The sequence below is a fragment of the Syngnathoides biaculeatus genome, chromosome 9, assembly GCF_019802595.1.
Source record: "Syngnathoides biaculeatus isolate LvHL_M chromosome 9, ASM1980259v1, whole genome shotgun sequence".
Classification (NCBI taxonomy): domain Eukaryota; kingdom Metazoa; phylum Chordata; class Actinopteri; order Syngnathiformes; family Syngnathidae; genus Syngnathoides; species Syngnathoides biaculeatus.
In genome coordinates, this window is record NC_084648.1 from 22,570,517 (window position 1) to 22,592,240 (window position 21,724).

The 21,724-nt window shown below is 44.3% G+C and overlaps 1 protein-coding gene across 7 annotated transcripts in view; it reads left to right on the plus strand.

Annotated features, from left to right (window-relative positions):
• The window catches only part of LOC133506632 (general transcription factor II-I repeat domain-containing protein 2B-like), a 123,711-nt gene extending 108,470 nt beyond the window's left edge, over positions 1-15,241 (plus strand). For 6 of the 7 annotated variants that reach the window (XR_009796550.1, XR_009796553.1, XR_009796552.1 and 3 more), the window contains 3 exons: positions 2,572-2,683; positions 2,751-2,820; positions 12,002-15,241. The gene's annotated coding sequence lies outside the window, so the exon portion shown is untranslated. The remainder of the gene's footprint in view (positions 1-2,571; positions 2,684-2,750; positions 2,821-12,001) is intronic. The other variant, XR_009796551.1, reaches the window with a different exon arrangement.
• The last annotated feature ends 6,483 nt before the right edge of the window (positions 15,242-21,724 follow it).

Sequence of the window (21,724 nt, forward strand, 5' to 3'; positions counted from 1 at the left end):
ACTTAATCATCGAGTTTGAGGGTTGATAGAGCGCACTTCTGCAAGATTTAGATGAAGCAAATTATGCTGCCATTGGAAGAGCAAAACAAAACGATGAACCATTTGAAGATATAGAATCAGAATAACTGCATGTTTTAAAGCAAACAGCAGCATTCCTGAAGCTCATACTCCAGGGAGTGTGTCAAGAGCAATTAAAAAATGCTCTCCATGCTAATTCAAATAATCCTATAAACAATGGATTGATAAACATTGGGTTGACAAACCAACCGGCAGCATGGAACAATACAATAACCAAGTACTACATGCAGAAGGAGTGCTACAAAATAAGAAAAGGAAAGTTGACACCTTTCTGACAGAGGAAGGAGAAATTTATGGAGCTTTATGGGGAACATTTAATAATCGTGGCTGCAGACAAGTTAGGGGCAGAGGAAGACTAATGGGGAGGGGACGCGAATTTTATCAAAAAGAAATTATTTGCTGGTGTTGTGGAGAAAAACGTCACATTTAAAAACAAAACACCCGCCGCTGCATGACCAGAGCAGCCATCTTCCCATCAAAATGTCACAACCAATGCTCAAGAAGCAGACATTGAACTAAATTTACAGGAAATTATTGCACGAGATGTGGCTAGACCCGAGATGGACCTAATAATGGATGGGAAATCAATTAAATTTTTGCGTGACACAGGGGCGTGTAAAACAGCATGTAGTGAGAGCATTCCAGGATGCATTATGTCAGGAAGGGAAGTGTTTGTCAGAACAGCTCAGGGAAGGCTCTCTGTAGTTGCCGAAACAAATCCTTTGTGGGTGCTAGACCCCCTGGGAGAGTCGCGTTAAATGACATTGCTCATAGTCCCAAATTGCCCCGTAAATTTGTTGGGAAGAGATAGCTTGCTAAAACTAGGACTTGGCTTAGTTCCCTCTCCATCAGGAAATATCGAAGTAAAAAGAAATAATTAATTACCCGGAGGACAGTTGAATGTCTTTCAAAAAAGAAACCCAGCACTCTATGATTACACTTTAGATATTCCAAATAAACCTTCCAAAAGAAAAGGAGATCTCTTGCTGCAAACAGCTCGAGATGTGATTTAACAACCACAAGATGAAATAGGAAGTGACTCACTGCATTTGACTATGCAATATAAGATAAACCTATCACACCCCACACCAGTCAAAATCATGATTGATTATCTGTGCTCAGATGGTGGAACAAGACTGACTGACAAATGTAATCCATTACACCACAAATGGACACCACCACACACATCATTGTACAAACAAACTGACAGGAGTGGAAGAGTTTGGGACAATTTGTATAAAAAGCACAAAATGTTTCTGATTGGACAGAAAAAGAACCAGATTTGGATTGGGACGACTGAACTGTACAGAAAACCACCTTATCAGACAGTGTTTAACAATCAGAGACCAGATGCTGCTGTATTCACAGTGGTATCTAAATCTACACGGACAATTCTGGAAAAATAGAGGAATAGTGACAACTACAGGGAAATCAGTGACACATGCAGAGGTATTACAAAATTTACTCATAGCAGTTCAATTACCAAAAAAAATAGCCACATGTAAATGTGCAGAACACACATCAAATATAGACAAAGTATCATCACAATACGACTCCCTGTCCTACATTTTTTTTCCCAATCATAGTTAATGAATGCGAGTTTGTGTAAAACCGGGGGTCATTTATTGAAATATTGGTATTTGTATTGTATCTGAGTGCGTCCATCACTTTGTGGGATTTATTCCTGATTGAGAACAAATCCAGCAATGAAGTATTTGTATGCGTCCAGAATTTTATACGCTTTCAAACTTTTCTGTGTAAATCTCGATGACTTGCCAGATACATGTGTATACCCAGTTGTCCAAGACAAGAGGAAGCGAATTAACAGTCCAATTTCTTATTGGTGAAAACATCGAGTTCGGCATTGAATATGGGTCCTCTGCCAAGTGTCTCTAATTTTTCCATGTACCTTCATTTATCACCTGTTTATCAATGTTAACGGTATCGAACAAAACTCTGGGTGTCGTGCTATAAGGCATTTTTGTGCCGTCTCAACGGAATTAACTTGCAACCATGCTTTGTTTGACCAGCAATATGGCGACGTCACGTGATTTTATGACATAGGTGCACGAGCGCTATGGTTTTTGAGGTTATTGCCTATGCAGGTTGGGAGACATGGACATTTGCCCACACGTGAAAGTATGTACATTCACACCTACTTTTATAAACACCTCACGAAGCTGATAACATCGCCAATAAAAAACGAAGCTGCCTCACCATTGGCAAAAAGAGTTTGTTGATATTGCCCATGGGGAGGGATGAAACAGAAGACTCATTTAGCAGAACATTGTCTGACCTCAGAATGTAAATATTTTGTTGCAACATGATTTACTGTGAAATTAGCGTTATTTGTCACCAAAACAAAAATATTTGTCTTCTATGTTTTCCATCACAAAAAAGTTTTGTGACCCAACAAAACAGGAGCACGATTACTCTCCAAATGACTCGTTTTTATTGCCATTTCTCTGACCCATGACAATTTTTATGCCCAAGCTATCAGCAGGCTTCAAAGATGGGACAGGGCGAAGAGTCATGGTTTGAATCCACCTGAGGACATCCGAGACTTGCTGCTGCGAAAGCAAACTGATCAAAAGGACAAGTTGAGGTGAAACACACATTTGTGAATTTTTGAGTTCTGGTCATCACTTTTTTTAATCCATCCTCTTTTCCAGTTGTTCTTAACCTTGTTGGAGCTACCGAACCCCACCAGTTTCAAATGTCCATTCACCGAACCCGACATTGGTAAAATAAAATGTGATTTTTTTTTTTTTTCAACTTCAACACATATAGTTTTTCTACTGGTGCTCAAAATGAACCATGCAGAACAAAACCAATATAGTGCATGAAGTCACAACAAATTACATACTTGAAAATCAGTGTGACTTCTGCTGTTGCCTTTGAGAGACCAGTTCAAATATGCGTGGCTTCACCTTGGCAAGTGTTGCTGTCATGTCATTTTCACATTTTTTTCTGTTTTTATGTCTAGCATTCTCGAAAAAGATTGCTCGCAAAATTATGTTCTAACAAATGGTATAATATCTGCAGGGCTTTCTTGGCTATAACTGGATACTTTTCCATTTGTTGACACCAAAACGTTGAGAGCATTGTTGTTCTGAAGAGTTACAGTTGAACCTGGCTCTGCTGAATTTCAATGATTTCGCCAAGGTATTCACATTGACTTCTGCTGTCTTAACATCAAACATGAACGGCTGTCTTACCCATGCTGGATATAGGTTTCGTTCAGGGAAGTATCCATCGAGAGATTTTGCAAGCTTAATGACAGTGAAGAAAATGGGTATTTGAACACCCTACGATATTGCAAGTTCTCCCACTTGGAAATCATGGAGGGGTCTGAAATTTTCATCGTAGGTGCATGCCCACTGTGAGAGAGATAATCTAAAAAGAAAAAACGATTTGTGTGTTACAGCTGAAAATAAGTATTTGAACACCTGTCTATCACCTAGAATTCTGACCCTCAATGACCTGTTAGTCCGGTTTTAAAAGTCCACCTCCACTCCACATTTTATCCTGAATTAGATGCACCTTTAAGAGGTCGTTAGCTGCATAAAGACACCTGTCCACCCCATACAATCAGTAAGACTCAAACTTGTAACATGGCAAAGACCAAAGACACGGGAGACAAAATTGTACAACTCCACACGGCTGGAAAGGGGGACAGAGAAATTGCCAAGCAGCTTGGTGAAGAAAGGTTCACTGTTAGAGCAATCATTAGAAAATGGAAGAAGCTAAACATGACTGTCAATCTCAATCGGTGGGACCCCCATGCAAGATATCACCTCGTGGGGTCTCAATGATCCTGAGAAAGGTGAGGAATCAACACAGGACTACACGACAGGACTTGGTCAATGACCTGAAAAGAGCTGGGAACACCGTTTCCAAGGTGACTGTTGGTAATACACGAAGACGTCATGGTTTGAAATCGTGCATGGCACGGAAAGTTTCCCTGCTTAAACCAGCACATGTCAAGGCCCGTCTTAAGTTTGCCAATGACCCTTTGGATGATATAGAAGAGTCATGGGAGAAAGTTTTGTGGTCAGATGAGACCAAAATTGAACTTTTTGTTCATAATTCCACTAACTGTCTTTGGAGGAAGACGAATGATGAGTTTCATCCCAAGAACACCATCCCTACTGTAAAGCATGGGGGTAGTAGCATCATGCTTTGGGGGTGTTTTTCTGCACATGGGACAGGACGACTGCACTGTATTAAGGAGATGATGACCGCGGCCATGTATTGTGAGATTTTGGGGAACAACCTCTTTCCCTCAGTCAGAGCATTGAATATGGGTCGTGGCTAGGTATTTCAACATGACAATGACCCGAAGCACACAGCCAGGAAAAGCAAGGAGTGGCTCCGAAAGAAGCATATTAAGGTTCTGGCATGGCCTAGCCAGTCTCCAGACCTAAACCCAATAAGAAATCTTTAGAGGGAGCTGAAACTCCGTGTTTCTCAGCAACAGCCCAGATTCCTGTCTGATCTAGAGATCTGTGTGGAGGAGTGGGACACAATCCTTCCTGCAGTGTGTGCAAACCTGGTGAACAACTAAAGGAAATGTTTGACCTTTGTAATTGCAAACAAAGGCTACTGTACCAAATATTAAGGGTGTTTACATACTTATTTGCAGCTGTATCAAACAAATAAATAATTTAAAAAGTCATGCATTATGATTTCTGGATCTCTCTTTTTATATGATCGCTCTCACAGTGGACTTGCACCTGCGATGAAAATTTCAGACCCCTCCATGATTTATAAGTGGGAGAGCTTGCAATATAGCAGGGTGTTCAAATACTTATTTTCTTCACTGTAAGTGCTTCGAACCCAGCGCCCATTTCTTTACACAGCTCACTAAAGATTCAGTGCCTCAGAGCACTATTTCAAACATAGTTCACACATTCTGCTCCTGTCCCCCTTTTTAGTACTTCTATCATATCTGGGGGCAATTGTTTTTGTTGCCAATGCATGTCTTTGTAGAATACAATGCCCCACAATGATGTATGGTGCATCGACTTTTACTAGCGCACCAAAAGAATTTCTTCCCAGCATGACTGGAGCTCCGTCCGTACAAACTGCAGAAACCATATCCCTCGAAAGTTTGTTTCTGAAGAAGTCATCCACAAGCTTCTTCACATCGGCTGCCTGAGTTGTTGTTGTAAGAGGCTTATAAAATAAAAACTCTTCTTTTCTCATGTCATCTTTCACATACCGCACAAAAACAGCAAACTGGCTTAGATTAGCAAAGTCTGTGGTCTCGTCGAGTTGAAGGCTGAATTTCACCGGGCTTAAAATCAGATCTACAAGACGACTTGAGCCAACATGTCTTTCATCGTGTCCTGTATTCTGTCTCTAATGGTGTCATTTCGAAGAGGAATTTGGGATTATCTACCTTCGGCCGGTGTTCCGAGTATCAGATTCGCTGTCTTTAACCCAGCTGGTTGGTGTTTAACCAATGGTGTGTGGCTTGCCCTGCTTTGCGATAAGGTATGCAAATTCATATGATGCTGTGTCAATCGGTTTGTTCACGGGTACAAATCCAAGAGCAGGTAGAGCGGCCTTATCAACGACGCTGGCTCTTTTCACCTTTAATTCAGCAAGCGTTGTGTTCTTATATTCCCCATCTAAATGCAGCTTTTCGAAGTGTTCCTTTAGTTTTGCCGGTGCGAGGCTCGAGTTGCTCAATTTGGCATTGCAAATCATGCAGATAGGATGATGACTCCCATCCCGTTACATGATACGAGAATCCATTTGTACATATTCGTCTGACCACTTTCTTTTTTTGCTCGACATAGTATGGATTAAAATATGAAGAAAGTAACTACACGATATACTACGATGGAATTTACACATTGGATCACTCCTGAGTGCACTGAATTTGCACTGATTGGCCAAGCAATGTCACGTGATCATTTGCAACCAGTGATGACTAAACGGGGCATGTCATCACGTATAGACATGATGAGTCGGTGTGTCTTGATCCACGCAGCAGAGGCTTTTTTTTTTTTTTTTTTATGAATTTTTTCCGTGAAGAAAATACTAGTTTTAATAATAGTTGCATGGTGATGATCATATCTGCCTAACATTTCCAAGGTTTGGGGTTCAGATCTTGGTTCAGGCATCTTTCCCACAGCTCATGACCACAGGCGATGGTAGGAACATAGACCGTCTGGTAAATTGAGAGCTTCGCCTTTCGACTTAGCTCCCTCTTTACCACAACGGACCGATAAAAACTCTACATTACTGCAGACGCAGCACCAATCCGCCTGTCGATCTCTTGCTCCATTCTTCCCTCACTCGTGAATAAGACCCAAAGATACATGAGCTCCCCCACTTGAGGCAGGATTTCATCCCTGACCTGAAGAAGGCACACCACACTTTTCTGAGTGAGTAAAATGGTCTCAAATTTGGAGGTACTGATTCTCATCCCAGCCGCTTGACACTCAAAGGCAAACGGCTCCAGTGAGTGTTGGAGATCTTGATTTGATGAAGCCAACAGAACCACATCATCTGCAAAAAGCAAAGCTCCAGTACTGAGGTGACTAAACCAGACCCCCTCTTTGCCTTGGCTGTTCTGTCCATAGTTATGAATAGAATTGGTGACAAAGGGCAGGCTTGACTGAGTCCAACTCTCACCGGAAAAGTGTCCAATTTACTGCCAGCAATGCGGAGCAAACTCTTATACCAGTCATTTTGGGACCGAACAGCCCATATCAGGTGGTCCGGTACTCCGTATTCATGAAGCACCCCTCATAGTACTCCCCGAGGGACATGGTCGAACACCTCCAAGTCGACAAAATACATGTTGACTGGTTAGGTGAACTCCAATCCACCCATGAGGACCCTGCCGAGGGTGGAAAGCTACTCCACTGTTCCCAGTTCAGGACAAAAACCACATTGCTCCTCCTAAATATGAGATTATACTTCCCGAAGGTCCTCTCCATCACCCCTGAATAGACCTTACCAGCGAGGCTGAGGGGTTTGATTCCCCCTGTAGTTGGAACACACACTCCTGTCCCCCTTCCTTAAAAGGGGGACCACCACCGAATCTGCCAATCCGAAGGCACTGTCCCTGATGTCCATAGGATGTTGCAAAGGCGTGTGAACCAGGATAGCCCCACAATATTCAGAGCTTTAGGAACTCTGTGCAAATTTTATTCATCACTGGGACCTTGCCACTGAGGAGCTTTATAACCACCTCTATGACCTCAACCCCAAAGATTGGAGAGCCCACCTCGGATAACCCAGACACCAATCAACACATTTTCATCTCTATCCTTAATCACCCTTACCTGCTGCACATCCTTCCCATCTCTATCCCTTTGTCTGCCCAACCTGGTGTACATGTCTTCATATGCCTCTTGTTTAACCTTTGCCACCTCTACCTTTGCCCTACGTCGCATCTCGATGTACTCCTTTCGCCTCTCCTCAGTCTTCTCAGTGTCGCACTTCTTCGCTAATCTCTTTCCTTGTATGACTCCCTGTATTTTGGGGTTCCACCACCAAGTCTCCTTCTCCCCTTCCCTACCAAAAGACACAAGTAATCTCCTGCCTGTCTCTCTGATTACCTTGGCTGTCGTAGTCCAGTCTTCCGGGAGCTTCGGTTGTCCATCGAGAGCCTGTCTCACCTCTTTCCGGAAGGCCGCACGACATTCTTCCTTTCTCAGCTTCCACCACATGGTTCTCTGCTCTACCTTTGTCTTCTTAATCTTCCTACCCACCACCAGAATCATCCTACATACTACCATCCTATGCTGTCGAGCTACACTCTCCCCTACCACTACTTTACAGTCAGTAACCTCCTTCAGATTACATCGTCTGCACAAAATATAATCTACCTGCGTGGTTCTACCTCCGCTCTTGTAGGTCACTATATGTTCCTCCCTCTTCTGGAAATAAGTGTTCACTACAGCCATCTCCATCTTTTTTGCAAAGTCCACCACCATCTGCCCTTCAAAGTTCCTTTCCTGGATGCCGTACTTACCCATCACTTCTTCATCGCCCCTGTTTCCTTTACCAATATGTCCATTACAATCTGCACCAATCACAACTCTCTCGCTGTCTGGGATGCTCAGAACTACTTCATCTAGTTCCTTCCAGAATTTCTCTTTCAACTCTAGGTCACATCCTACCTGTGGTGCATAGCCGCTAACCACATTATACATAACACCCTCAATTTCAAATTTTAGTCTCATCACTCGATCTGATACTCTTTTTACCTCCAAGACATTCTTAGCCAGCTCTTCCTTTAAAATAACCCCTAGTCCATTTCTCTTCCCATCTACTCCGTGGTAGAATAATTTAAACCCTGCTCCCAAACTTCTAGCCTTACTACCTTTCCACCTGCTCTCTTGGATGCACAGAATATCAACCTTTCTCCTAATCATCATGTCAACCAACTCCTGTGCTTTTCCTGTCATAGTCCCAACATTCAAAGTCCCTACACTCAGTTGTAGGCTCTGTGCATTCCTCTTTTTCTTCTGACGCTGGATCCGGTTTCCTCCTCTTCTTTGTCTTCGACCCACAGTAGCTGAATTTCCACCGACGCCCTGTAGGTTAGCAGTGCCGGGGGCGGGCGTTGTTAACCCGGGCCACGACCGATCCGGTATGGGATTCTTTAGATGAACGCTCATATTTGTTTGGCACAGTTTTTACGCCGGATGCCCTTCCTGACGCAACCCTCTGCATTTATCCGGGCTTGGGACCGGCCTACAGATTGCACTGGTTTGTGCCCCCATATGGCTGCATTAACAGCCTGAATTTCAAATTTTAGTCTCATCACTTGATCTGACAGTCTTTTCACCTCCAAGACATTCTTAGCCAGCTCTTCCTTTAAAATAACCCCTACTCCATTTCTCTTCCCATGCATTCCGGCCTCACCACTGTTTTATAAACTTTGCCCTTCATCCTAGCAGAGACTCTTCTCTCACATAGAACACCAGAGACCTTCCACCAGGTGCTGGACCCATTTCGTTACTTCTTTGCTGTTCAATAAATCTTAAAATGAGAGAATGTAGACAGAATACAACAACATCCACATAAGGTCAAAATTGCTGCAAAAACACAAATTGATACCAATATTGAGGACACAATGGCTTTGTATTTTCCAAAGGCATTTGTCCAGAAGTCCCACATGGAGGTGTCAACACCGGAATGCTCACCCATCTTAGCGTTCAGGGTTCGGAGTCCCTTTATGGCTTTCGTGAGACTCCCATCAACTGCTGTGTTGTTAGGAATAAATGTGCATCATTAATCTCCGAACATAGCACATGCTCCTCCCTTCTCAGTCAGCAACATATGAACACCTATTCGGTTTTGGAATGCCATAAGTGATGGAGGAGACAGCTGTTCATGCACAGCCTCAAACCCTCTCTGTATCCGATTGCCCAATTTTTGTACGCTGTAATGAATGTAGTTGAGCCGGTCTACGTTCTTGTTGGTTATACACCACCAACAGAGGAAGGACTCAAATCCTGATTTGATCTACTAATTTGTACTCTTTTGAAACACCACGAGGAACACCGATGGAGTAAATGTATGTTGGATCGCCTTGTTGTTGCCATTCTGACGCGCCTCTGTGTGTGCCAGGGTATGGGTGGAGCTGCATGTACAATAGATGTTAATTCATCAACAGACATAGGACGAATAGTCAGTGGCAATAATAGAGTTATCAAAGCACAGTAACCTGTTACATTTTCTGGCAGTTTATCAAAAAAGTTACTTTCTCCACACCACCCCCAGATGTCGCTCCAGTTCACCAGTACACACGGGATGTCACTATCCATGTAAAGTTCCTTGTATATGCTGGCGCAGTAGTCAAAGGAATGTGGATTACTGGCATCAAACATGAGACAAGTGACGTAGCAGTGGGAGTCCGACGCCTTCAGAAAGTCCCCGTCCACATCCACTTCGTTGAGGATAAGGGAATTCTCTTGATTGCTGATTTGGACCGCGTTTATGGCAAAGGGGGAGAAGGCACTGTCGCTGCTTGCGTTGTTCACAGTGTTGCAGACTATGAAGGCCTGGTGAAAAGTCGTCTTGCCCGTCCCCTATTACCCGATCACCTTGCACAGAAATACTGAACGCTGGGTTTGGTGCTTCTCCAGGTCCGCCTCCCTCTCTCTCTCTCTCTCTCTTTCTCGTCACTGTGACTGCAAAAGTCTGCGATTCTTTCTCTGTGAGAATCGGTTAGCCAGGTGCTCCAGACAACGGTGGATGTCGAGATAAGCACACAGACACTGACAGTGGAAGCCGTGATTAGAGATGTAACCCTCGCTGGTGGTTGGGACAGTCATGTAGACTTTGGCCGAACGACGATCAAAGCTGGACAGGGGTAAATCGCGTGAAAGGAAAAGAAGATCAGACTCACTGCCTGTATCTTAAGAACGACACCAGAACCCATGAGGCCAAACCCTTGCAGGTCAATGAGTTGGATCAGGACTCCAGATCCCCAAACCACCCTAGCGACAACGTTGTGCTTCGCCTCATGAACTCCCCGATGCAGGAGGTGACCGCTCAGGAAGGCATTAGTGTGAAACTGCACTGGAAAACCGTTCGGATTGAGGCCCTGGTGCCTGAACAGCAGCGAGAAAAACAGCCGGAGCATGAGGACTGGTAGTGGAAGTGTTGGACTGAAATTTTAGACGTCGCCACTGGACCCCTGAAGTACCGCTTTCGTTTTAAGGATGACCTGCCTCCTATGCTTGTTACTGCTGCTCCCGTTGACTGCCTGGCTGATCCCTGACACTGGACTGAATAAATACATTTCCCGAACTGCCTCTTCGTCTCCTGAGTCGTGCATTTGGGTCCAACCCCGTGTTCTGGTCGTGACACAAAATGGTCTTTTCTCCGTCAAATATTGGTGTGCAATGCACCCAAAATACCCCAGATACCTATTTTGATGGTATGATACCAATGATGATACCAATTCAATACTTCTAGACTTTGGTTACACAAAACAATCTTTTATTTTTATATTTAGGATTCCACTTTCCTCCAGATTGTGTATACTTGGCGACTTCAGCTTAATTGACCTTCTTTATATATGTAAACAATCATTACTCATTGCATTAACTATTGCTAAGAAAACAATTCTATTAAACTGGAAAAACAAAGAAGCCATCAATATTATCCATCCATTTTCTTTTGCCGGGTATCCTCACAAGAGTCGCGGGGAGTGCTCGAGCCTATCCCAGGTGTCAACGGTTAGGATGCAGGGTACACCCTGATCTGGTTGCCAGCACAAACAACAGAACCTGTGCCCCCCCCCCCCCCAACCAATGGTGGAGGGAGGAGCGAGATTCACCTTGTCTCTATGATTTCCATGCCCTCATGGACAACAAAGCGATGCTGTCAAGCAGCCACACCAGCCCAAAGCTCCAGTCCACACACTGGCTGTAAATTTGGACATTAAAAAACAAACTGTACCCCTCCTCAGTTTTTCTGTGCACTCTATGCCTCACCTACAGCTGATCAGAAGCAAAAAATATTTTTTGGGGGGAGGGGGGGTAAGTTTAGCTAGCTAGCCAACTGCTCATTGCAGTTGTGCTAGATAACTGTCGATGCTAAGTGCTCAAAGTTTTATGTAGTGGGCTCAGAGCAACTCATGTCTGGGCCCCAGTGTGCCACTTGGCCCACATCTAGCCACACACCCCCAAAAAATCAAGAAAACGTTAAAATGGTGAAAAACATTTTAATGCATTTCAGAACATACTGTAGTTCTCTTTGCACATTTTCAGTACTCATCTTCAAACGTATGATATATTTAGAAACATCTCTTCATTCTTTAAAAGTGGATTTTTTTTATACTGTACATTGTCATCATTTCAGGACTGATAAGAATATATAGATACATTTTTGTCGAAATGTTAAGTAACACCTCTCAATTGCAATTATTTTATTTGTTTTTCAGTTGATGGAGTGAATATCCTTTGTGACGATGACTCAAGAGGAAAACTTGACAATCAAGGAGTGCTCAAGTCTTTGGTTTTAGTATTTTTCGCAAATTATTAAGATAACATCGAAAACTGGCCACGACATTTTAACTTTCATCATCATCATCAATGCAGAACACAGATCACAACACAGAATCGCAACCTCTTCTCTTCCAAATCGGGAATAAAATAACAAAAAGAATGTAAATGTTCTTGAGTGTTTGTTCCAGACCAATGGACCAAGCATATTAGCCACCATGAACTCAATTAAAGGAGTTAAGTTTGAGTTGGGTTTTCATTGACGTAGTCAGTACAGTTTTTACTCAAGAATTTAGCCATTGACTTTGACTGATCTAGCATGGGATCAAAGGGGCAGCAGCGAAAGCAGGGAAGACCGAACTTCCTTATGCGCAGCCACTTCACCGAGCTCCTCTGAGAAGATCCCGAACTGTTCCCAGGACTGATGAAAAAGACTGGACTGCTTCAGAAAGTCAAATCCCGAAATAACTTTGAATGCCTTTTTTGGAATATGACATCAATTCAAGGAGGGATGAAAATAGAGAGTCTCCATAACTGCCGACGCTGGAACAGTCTACCTGTAAATCTCCCAGTCCATTCTTCCCCCACTGGTAGTAAGTGTTAAGCGATGTGTGTACTGCACTAGCCGTGTTTCATTGACAATTTCTGCAATTTTTGGAAGCATAAACATCTTTACAAAGCAGATAGTTTGTCTAAATAGAAAAGGATTTATTGGCTCCCAACATTTTTTACTGCGTACATCATTCACTGTTTCGCAAACATCAAGGTCCAAAGGATGCAGTTGTTCCCAAACGGAGGAACAAGAGACAAGGTGAGACAAGGTTCAGACAGACTCATTTGGGTCATCCAAACAATCAGAGGCGCAAATGACAGATGGAATGTGCCAGCACTTTTAATCTCCCACACTTCTTCCTGCCCCCTTTAAAGCTATCAACACCTCAGAATTTCCCCTCGACGACAAAGACAACCAAACAGTCTGCAGGAGATGTTGGGTTCTCATCTCCTAGACTGAATGCAATTTTAGGTCTGATGAATGTCACCAGTGTGCCCCTCTGGAGCTGGGGCGAGAAGGTGAGCCCCTGGTGGCCAGGCCTGCACCCATGGGGCTCAGCCGTGCACAGCCCGAAAGGGTAACGTGGGTCCCCCTTCTCGTGGGAGACCAACTCCTGAGCTTTTCCTGTTATAATCTCCAAAATTCAAAGTCCCTACACTCAGTTGTAGGCTCTGTGCATTCCTCCTCTTCTTCTGTCAACGTATCCGCTTTCCTCATTTTTTTTTTTGTCTTCGACCCACAGTAGCTGAATTTCCACCGACACCCTGCAGGTTAGCAGTGCCGGGGGCAGGGGTTGTTAATCCGGTATGGGATTCTTCCTCCATTTGGGTCCCTTCCTGCTTCTTCTCGAAAACAAATCCCTCGAGAGGATTTTCATGGTGGGAGTTACAAAAAGCTGTATATGCTAAATTCATGTTTTGTGGTGAAAAAATGCATGGGCCCATATTGGCTGCCGTTTTTTCATTAATAACATCCTAAAAATCATCCATTTCATGACAGTTGTCCCTTAAAAAAGCTCCTTGGCGGCAGAGTCCAGGGGGTGGATGAGATTTGCCTGGAGTTCCTGAATGCTCTGGGAGTTGTGGGGCTGTCCTGATTGACTTGCCTCTGCAACATCGTGTGGACATCGGGGACAGTGCCTCTAGATTGGCAGACTTTATCAGAAGGGGGACCGGAGGGTGTGGTCCAACTATAGTGGGATCGCACTCCTCAGCCTCCCTGAGGAGTTCTATTCAGGGGTGCTGGAGACAAGGGTCCGTCAGATTTTCGAATGTCATATTCAGGAGGAACAATGTGGCTTTCGTCCTGGCCGTGGAACAGTGGACGAGCTCTCCACCCTCAGCAGGATCCTCGAAGGTGTATGGGTGTTTGCCCAACCAGTCTACGTGTTTTGTGGACTTGGAGAAGGCGTTCGACCGTGTCTCCCGGGAAGTTGTTTTATTGAAAGGATCGGTGCTGGTCGGCGCTCAGGAGACAAAGATGACACTCAACAAAAGACCAACGTTCCCAAATGCTATTTAGCCTCAATAACTGGCATATTTATTTCGACCAAATGCAAGTTCTCAAAACACGGTTGATATTGCGTGAAATCAATCATATGAGCCTCTTACCTATGCCGAGAAGGTGGAGAGCCGTCACCCAGGTAGAGGTCCGCTTTGTCAACCAGCTGGGCGTTCGTACGAAACCCGCAGCAGACTCTACCTGTTTGTGCTTTGCATCTCTCTATTATACTTTTCAGTTGCGTGGGAGAGAAAGGGCGGGTGGCCTACCCGTCCCACCTGGCGCCGCAACAATTGTAGCCAATTTACATTTGACACCTAAGTGTGTCCTTCAGGCTCTGAGAAACATAACAATCAAGATATCCCACAACAATGGTCGTCTTTGAACCAGATAACAAGTGAGTGTGAAACGGTCAAGACGTCTTGAGTAGAAAAACAAGTGAGATAACAGTCAAGATATCCCACAACAATGTTGTCTTTGAACCAGATAAAACAAATGAGATACAATACAATGTTGTCTTTGAACCAGATAAAACAAGTGAGATACAATACATTCGGGTATTCAACGGTTATGGGAAGCATCACTAATTAACACTCCTTTCATTCCACTCTTGAGGCTTCACATATTAGTTGATATACTGTAAGATAAGCTTACACATTTCACAGAGGCCTGTGAAATGTATCACCTCATGTGTCATAAATCTCTTTTAATAACTCTGTTACTGTGCAAAGATGCGTGTGTGTACTGTTTGTCTATGGGAAGCTTAAGAGCTCAAAGTGACTGCAAATTTATGATAGCTGCATTCTTGTGGGTTTTTGTAACAGGAAGAACTGTGTCTAATCAGAGGACACCCGGCCTTGAGAAGATTAATTGTCTCTGCAAAACAACTTTACTTGTCTTGTGAAACCTGCTCTCCCCCACCCTATGTGTGAAACTCAATAAAATGTGTGGTTTTGGGAAAGCTCGGAGAGAGTCTTACGTGCGGGCGTGGAGAATATGTTCTTCTCCCCCCGAGCTCTCCCCAAACTGCAGTTTGGTAAAAAACAACTCTGCCTCTGTCTCATCATTTTATCCTGGTGCCGGAGCCTCTGGGTCCACATTGAGCGAGAAGTCCGTGCTTTGGACCTAACATATACCCGTCAAACGTCGATGGTAACACTATTCCATTTCCAGTGTGATTCATGATGTCATGAAAGAACATGGACCATAATTCCCGCAACGTTAGGTTTCTGTGAATATATTGATGTGATAAACATCCTTGCCATCTAGCATAAATGTATATATATGAGTGGGGTGAGGCACCAACTTAACAGTATAGTTCTCGATACCGAAGTGTCCATTACTTTTCTCAAGGCATACAATCATCTCATGCGTTGCATAATCACCCACTCCACTTCAGCTCGGATGTCTTACGTAGATACACGTTAGCAGATTACATAGTGATAGCAATATTATTATAACAACCAACAGAATCAGAGGGGGCACCAAAGTCCTCCTAGCAGTGACTGACATCCCTGAAAAGATGTCCCACCAGTGATGGGCTGAGGACTGTTGTACTATTTTAGCAGCATGTTGTACCCGTCCGCTGGCTACTAATGTGGACACCATGAGCTTGGAGATGTTAGACGTATGTGACTGTATAATTTTCTGAACTTCAGTGGATTGTTCCAATGCGCATTTGAAACGCTCCAGTGAGAGGTTCCAGGGATTCTTTAGTACATCCCATTGTACTTGTGTCAGCCGATTAGACATAGAGTAATTCGTCAAACGATACGTCTGGTTTCCCCAATGCCATAGGTGCACATTATATAAGCAACCAACGAAAGGAACCAATGGTACTTGTGAATTATTTTGCATTGTTGCCACACATGGAGCGTGTGGTCCGATTTGCCACAACATCTCCCTTCGTGGCTCCCTCGTCCAATCACAAAGTACAGCCTCTGAGTCGGTTAAACATGGATTGCTGTGTCCCTGTTGTAATGTACACGCCATTCCTCTGTCTGTTTCGTCACACATTTTCATCTCATAAGTCGGATTAGTTCCCACATCCATCCACTCTCCATCCAGATGTAAAAACCAAAATCCTGTGGCAGTAATCACCGGTAATACTTGATACTTACATATCGTTTTGACAGTAGACACATTGTACTGAGTCCAATACCCAGCACAATATGTACTGTTGCATTTTGTTCGCTCCGTGTGTAACTGTAACCAAAGTTTGCTACTAATATTCCAAACCCGTCTCCATTCGTGATAATTTTCCGTTGTCATTATTCTCTGAAATCGCTCTTTTTGAGCTTCCGCATGTATCATTTGCAATGCACAGGTTGTCCAATTACCTCTATGTGATAGATTCTTTAACGCATCATATGTTTCATTCCATAATTTTAACTCCCATGTAAATGCCTTTTTCCAAACATCTGTGTTTTCCAATTGCCCTATCATAGCTTTTGGAAGCCATACCCCTACTTGATGTATAGCCACTGATGCATGTTGCCCTGTGTTAGATAACATTGTTCTGGTTACTTCGTTATCTGCAGCATTAGCTATACCAAACGGTGTTCCCGTTCCTCCTAAGAGAGTATCATACCAAGCTCTACGTCTTCGTGTACAGTGTGGTATATCGGGGAATTTTATTTCCCAGTACACTCGGGTTTTAACCCTGGCTTGTGCTATGTGTGTACAGGTATCTAATACTGGTGCTATGTGTGTTCTTATAGCATTAGGTTTCCCAGGTAACACCCATATTATATTCAAAAATGTGTTCCGTCCCGAGATTTCAGCGCTGTTAAAAAAAAAAACAGAGTTTCCTTTACGGTAATTGTCCACCTCGTCCAGTTGTGCTCATTGCAGGTCTCGGTCGTCCTGTTGTAGTGGCACATGGGGACTACTGAAGTAACGGTTAAGTTGCATCCTTGTTCCACCACCGGAATGTCCTTCCCTCCAAGGCACCTTTTGCACTTCCACATCTGACAATTGCTGGTGACGTTTACCACGTCGCAAGTTTGGTAAGCTGGACAGGTGTAGCCTCCTTGAGTACGGTCCCGGGTACTTCTTTTCCATTTTATGCGGAGCCACTGGACCTGCTCCAATTTGTCACCCTCCGTCATTGCGCAGCAGAGTTGGACCATGGCACCAAGGACAAGGATACGCGTGAACCAGCAGACGACACTGCCACCTCTTGGGCCCTCGGTCTTCCCTGCTCCGGCCATGGCGCCTCTCCGATGATGGTCTTCCAATCAGCAAATACCACCACGGCATCTGTGTTACGACAAATAGTGCATACTACAAACATGTGATTAGTTCTCTCTTGTATAACATTTTGACACCGGTACATTTACCCATTTTTCCTCTCCAGGATATAAGACGCTCACAGTAGCATCTTGCCCTTGAGCTATAATTTCTGCTGCTCGGGGAGGACCGTCTGGCTGTTTTACCCAAACTTTTGCCCCTGCCAAATCAGTGGAGCCAAATCCTCCCTCCCCTCTGGTGGTTATCATCACAGGTTTAGGTATTTCTTTTACCTTGGTTACAAGGCAAGGCTTCACTATCAATTGAGCAATTTTGTCCCCTCTTTCCAATGTCAGGGGCTGTTCTGCTAATAATTTGCATACCACTCCAATTTCTCCTTGATAGTCCGCATCAATTACTCCGGCTTGAATTGTTAACCCTTTTAGTGATAACCCACTTCGTGGTAGAATGTATCCATATGTCCCTGGTGGAGATTGGAGCCCCAATCCTGTTTTCACTATTTGGATTTCATTGGGAACCAGAGTGATGTTTGTGAGGATTTTCAAATCCAATCCCGCTGAGCCTGGAGTAGCTCGTACGGGAATTTCAGCTTGAGGATCAATTTTCCAGATTTTAATTTCCCCATTGGAATTTTGTACCGGTTCCCCCATTATCATTCGTATTAGGGGCGTTATTCCCGACCCAAGCGGTCTATTATTAATCTGATTCACCGCCTCAGGTAAGTCTTTGCACCATTTGTCCAGCGTTCTGTTTCGAGATAGCTTTTTCAATGTTTCCTTAAGAATTCCATTCATTCGCTCTATTAGCCCAGCAGCCTGCGGATAATAGGGAATGTGATAGATCCATTCTACATGGTGAGTCTTTGCCCACTCTTTTACCACATTCCCTGTGAAATGCGTTCCATTATCCGTCTGTATTTGAACTGGTGTTCCATAATACCTCTGTATTACTTCTCAACATCGTATTGTGCTTTGTTGTTTTGCTGTTTTACTGGGATGAACTACCAGAACCCCTGAGAATGTGTCTACTGCGGAGCAGGCATATTTACAGCCCTGCGACTGTGGCAGTGGTCCAACAAAATCCATCTGCCAGATCTGTCCGGAGGTCTTACCCCTGTGTAGCTGTCCTGCCACATGCTGAGGAACACCTCGCCTCTGATGTTGACATTCTTCACATTCTGCAATAGCGGTTCTGACATCGTCGAACTTCAGGTCTATGCCCCTGTCTCGAGCCCACTGGAGAGTTCCTTGTACTCCCCAATGTCCTGCTTTAACATGAGCCCATCTAGCTAATCCTGGGCTAGACTCTCTTACTTCTGTCATGATTTTTACTAGGTGATCTGCAGCTTTGTTATAGAGAGCTGCTGAGTCTCCTCACATGCACCACAGTGATGGGAATAGTTTTAGCTTTTTCCCAAATGTCCGCGCACAACTCTTTTCCCCAAACTTCTTTTGAATTAATTTTCCACCCCGTGGCATGCCATGTGGGCATCCACGTTAGAAGCCCCTGGGCTACTGACCACGAGTCTGTAAATATGCAGAGTCCTTGCGGCCCTCCTTGCATAATTACCATATGTACTGCCTTCAATTCAGCCCATTGACTACTCTTTCCTTCTCCTAATTCTTCTAGGGATTGTCCGAGTTGTGGGTTGAACGCCCCGGCCTTCCATCGCCGTTTACCAGCAATGTATTGGCACGACCCATCAGTGACCCAAGCACGCTCTTTTCCCTCCTTATCTCGGTCGTCCCATCGTTTTCCCGCCTTTACTGGAGACTCTTCGAGAGGATGTACCTCGAACGGCGTCTCTCCATCCCCCGGAGCATCTGCAACTTGTTCATGCAACATAGAGACTCCTTTTTCCCCTATTTTAATTCGCTCAGACACATACCATTTCCATTTGATGATACTAGCTTCCTGTGGGGTTCCTATTCTATGTGTCGTCGGGTTACCTTTAACCCATGTCAAAATCGGTATATGTGTTCTCATTAACACCTCGTGGCCCGCCGTTTGAGCCTCAGTTTCAACCAATGCCCAATAGCATGCTAATAGCTGCTTTTCAAAAGGTGTGTACCTTAGGCCTACTTCTGGGAGCTTTCTCGACCAGAATCCCAAGGGTTTACGAATCCTATCTTGCTTTTGCCACAAACTCCAGTTAGCGTACTCATTTAACGCTGACACCTGTAATTCTACCGGTCCCGATTTCATTTTTCCCAATGACACTGCTTGCTGTATCGCTTCCTTCGCCATATCAAATGATCGCTGTTGTTCTTCTCCCCAACTAAAGTCCTCCTTTTTCTTAGTGCATTTGTAGAGAGGTTGAAGTATCTGTCCCAAATGAGGAATATGATTCCTCCAAAATCCAAACAACCCGATGTATTTCCTAGCATCTGCCTTGGTGTGTGGAACTGGAAAGTTAGCAATTTTAGCCTTAGCTTTTTCTGCCACTTCCCTTTCCCCTTTGTTCCAGATGATTCCTAGAAATTTCACCGTTTGTGAAGGTCCTTGGACCTTTGCAGGGTTAATTTCCCATCCGAACCCTTTCATGTGCTGTATTAGCTGTCCTAGAACTTCCTTCACCTCTTCCCCGCTCGTTCCTTGCACTAGTATGTCATCGACATAATGTTATATCATTATTTCTTTAGGAACTACCTGAGGTAGTCTGGTAAACGTGTATTGGCGCCCTTCCCAGGTAAACGCAAATTGATTCATCCTATTCTCAGGAATGGGAATAGTGAAAAATGCGTTAGCCAAATCTATGACCCCCATACCACGTTCCGGGATGATGTTGCACTCGTTCTATAATTGTCACTGCGTCGGGCACCGCGGAAGTCAATGCAGGTGTGTGTTTATTCAATCCTCTGTAGTCTACTGTCATCCTCCAAGAGTTATCTGATTTCCTGACTGGCCACAATGGATTGTTCCAGTTTGTCGTCACCGTTTTCAATACACCAGCTTCTAAATATTCTTTAATGGTCGCCGAAATTTCTTCCTGTCCTCCAGGTATCCGGTATTGCTTTTGACTTTGTGTAGCTTGTGGTATCGGAAAAGGTGGCATTTTCACTTTACCCACCAATACTGCATGAACTTTCAGTGGATTTACACCGAATTCAAATCTCCCGGCTGTCAAATAAAGTGTCATTCCGGCTAATATGTCCATACCCACTATCCACTCTGGGATAGGGGTTACAATCACCATATATGTTTTTACAGGCATATTTCCGATTTTCAAAGGTAAGTTTACATGTTTTCCATAAACCACTTTTCCTCCTTGTCCTGTTAATGGTACTAGGGGTCCTTTCATTTTCTCTGGATTTCCATAAATTATTGAGGCCTCCGCCCCGGTATCTACTAACGCTGTTACTGTTTGAACTGATTTATCCCAATAAATTTCTATCCTCACATGAGGTCTAATATCACTAGTAGACCATCGCAGAGCCGGTTGTTGACGAGCTACCAGGGCTTGGCCATCATCCTATTCATCACTATGATGGCGTCGTTTATTTTTGCCTTTCTTCCCCTTTTTCCGTCGCTGCACTGCTGCTACTTGCCTCACTTCCTCCTCCTCCTCGCTTGACGAAGTCTCCTCCTCCTCCCGTGGTAAGGGAGGTGCTGTGGGAGGTGCAATAGGAGGAATGGTAGGAGGGACATTGGGAGGGGGCTTTATCAACTCTTTGAGCATACTGGTTAACTCCGCCACGCCCATCGTCATTTGAGGAAAGCCTCCTCCAGAGAAACATCTAACCTGTAGGAACCCCGTCAATTTCCTCAGCTGGAACCCCTGCTTTGATTAGTGCCCTCCACATATCACTTCTGCTTCCCTCAGGTTTTCCATTTTTCGCGAAACTGTTCCGATTTTCCCTCGGTTTTTCACGTAGTTCACGATCACGCGGCGCACTCACGTTAGACCAGTCTCCGAGCGTTGCTAACTCCGCCAACCTACTTTTCACCATCGAGAATGTCAGGTCAGCGGAACCCAACAAAATAGTTAATACCGCCGCTCTATAATGTGGGGGAGCATCACGTATTATCGCATCCTGGATCATTTTCGGGACCTCCCCATCTCTTATTTCCACAGAGCCATCACTCGAAATTGAGTGCCTCATACACAACCGTGTCAATCTCATCACTGCATCCCTGATGGTTGACCATTGCCCTCTCAGTTCTGGCCAATCTTGATATGATGGAAATATCAGCTGCGTGGCTGCCCCATATAACGCCGAGAGAGGGAGCCCTACATCACCGCCCATGACTCTGCACATTCCCTGGAATTCCGCGTTTAGCTGGCTATCGGTGGAAAGCGCTGCGAACCGCTGATAATCCCCAGCATCTATATTAACGGCATCAGCTCCTTCCTCTA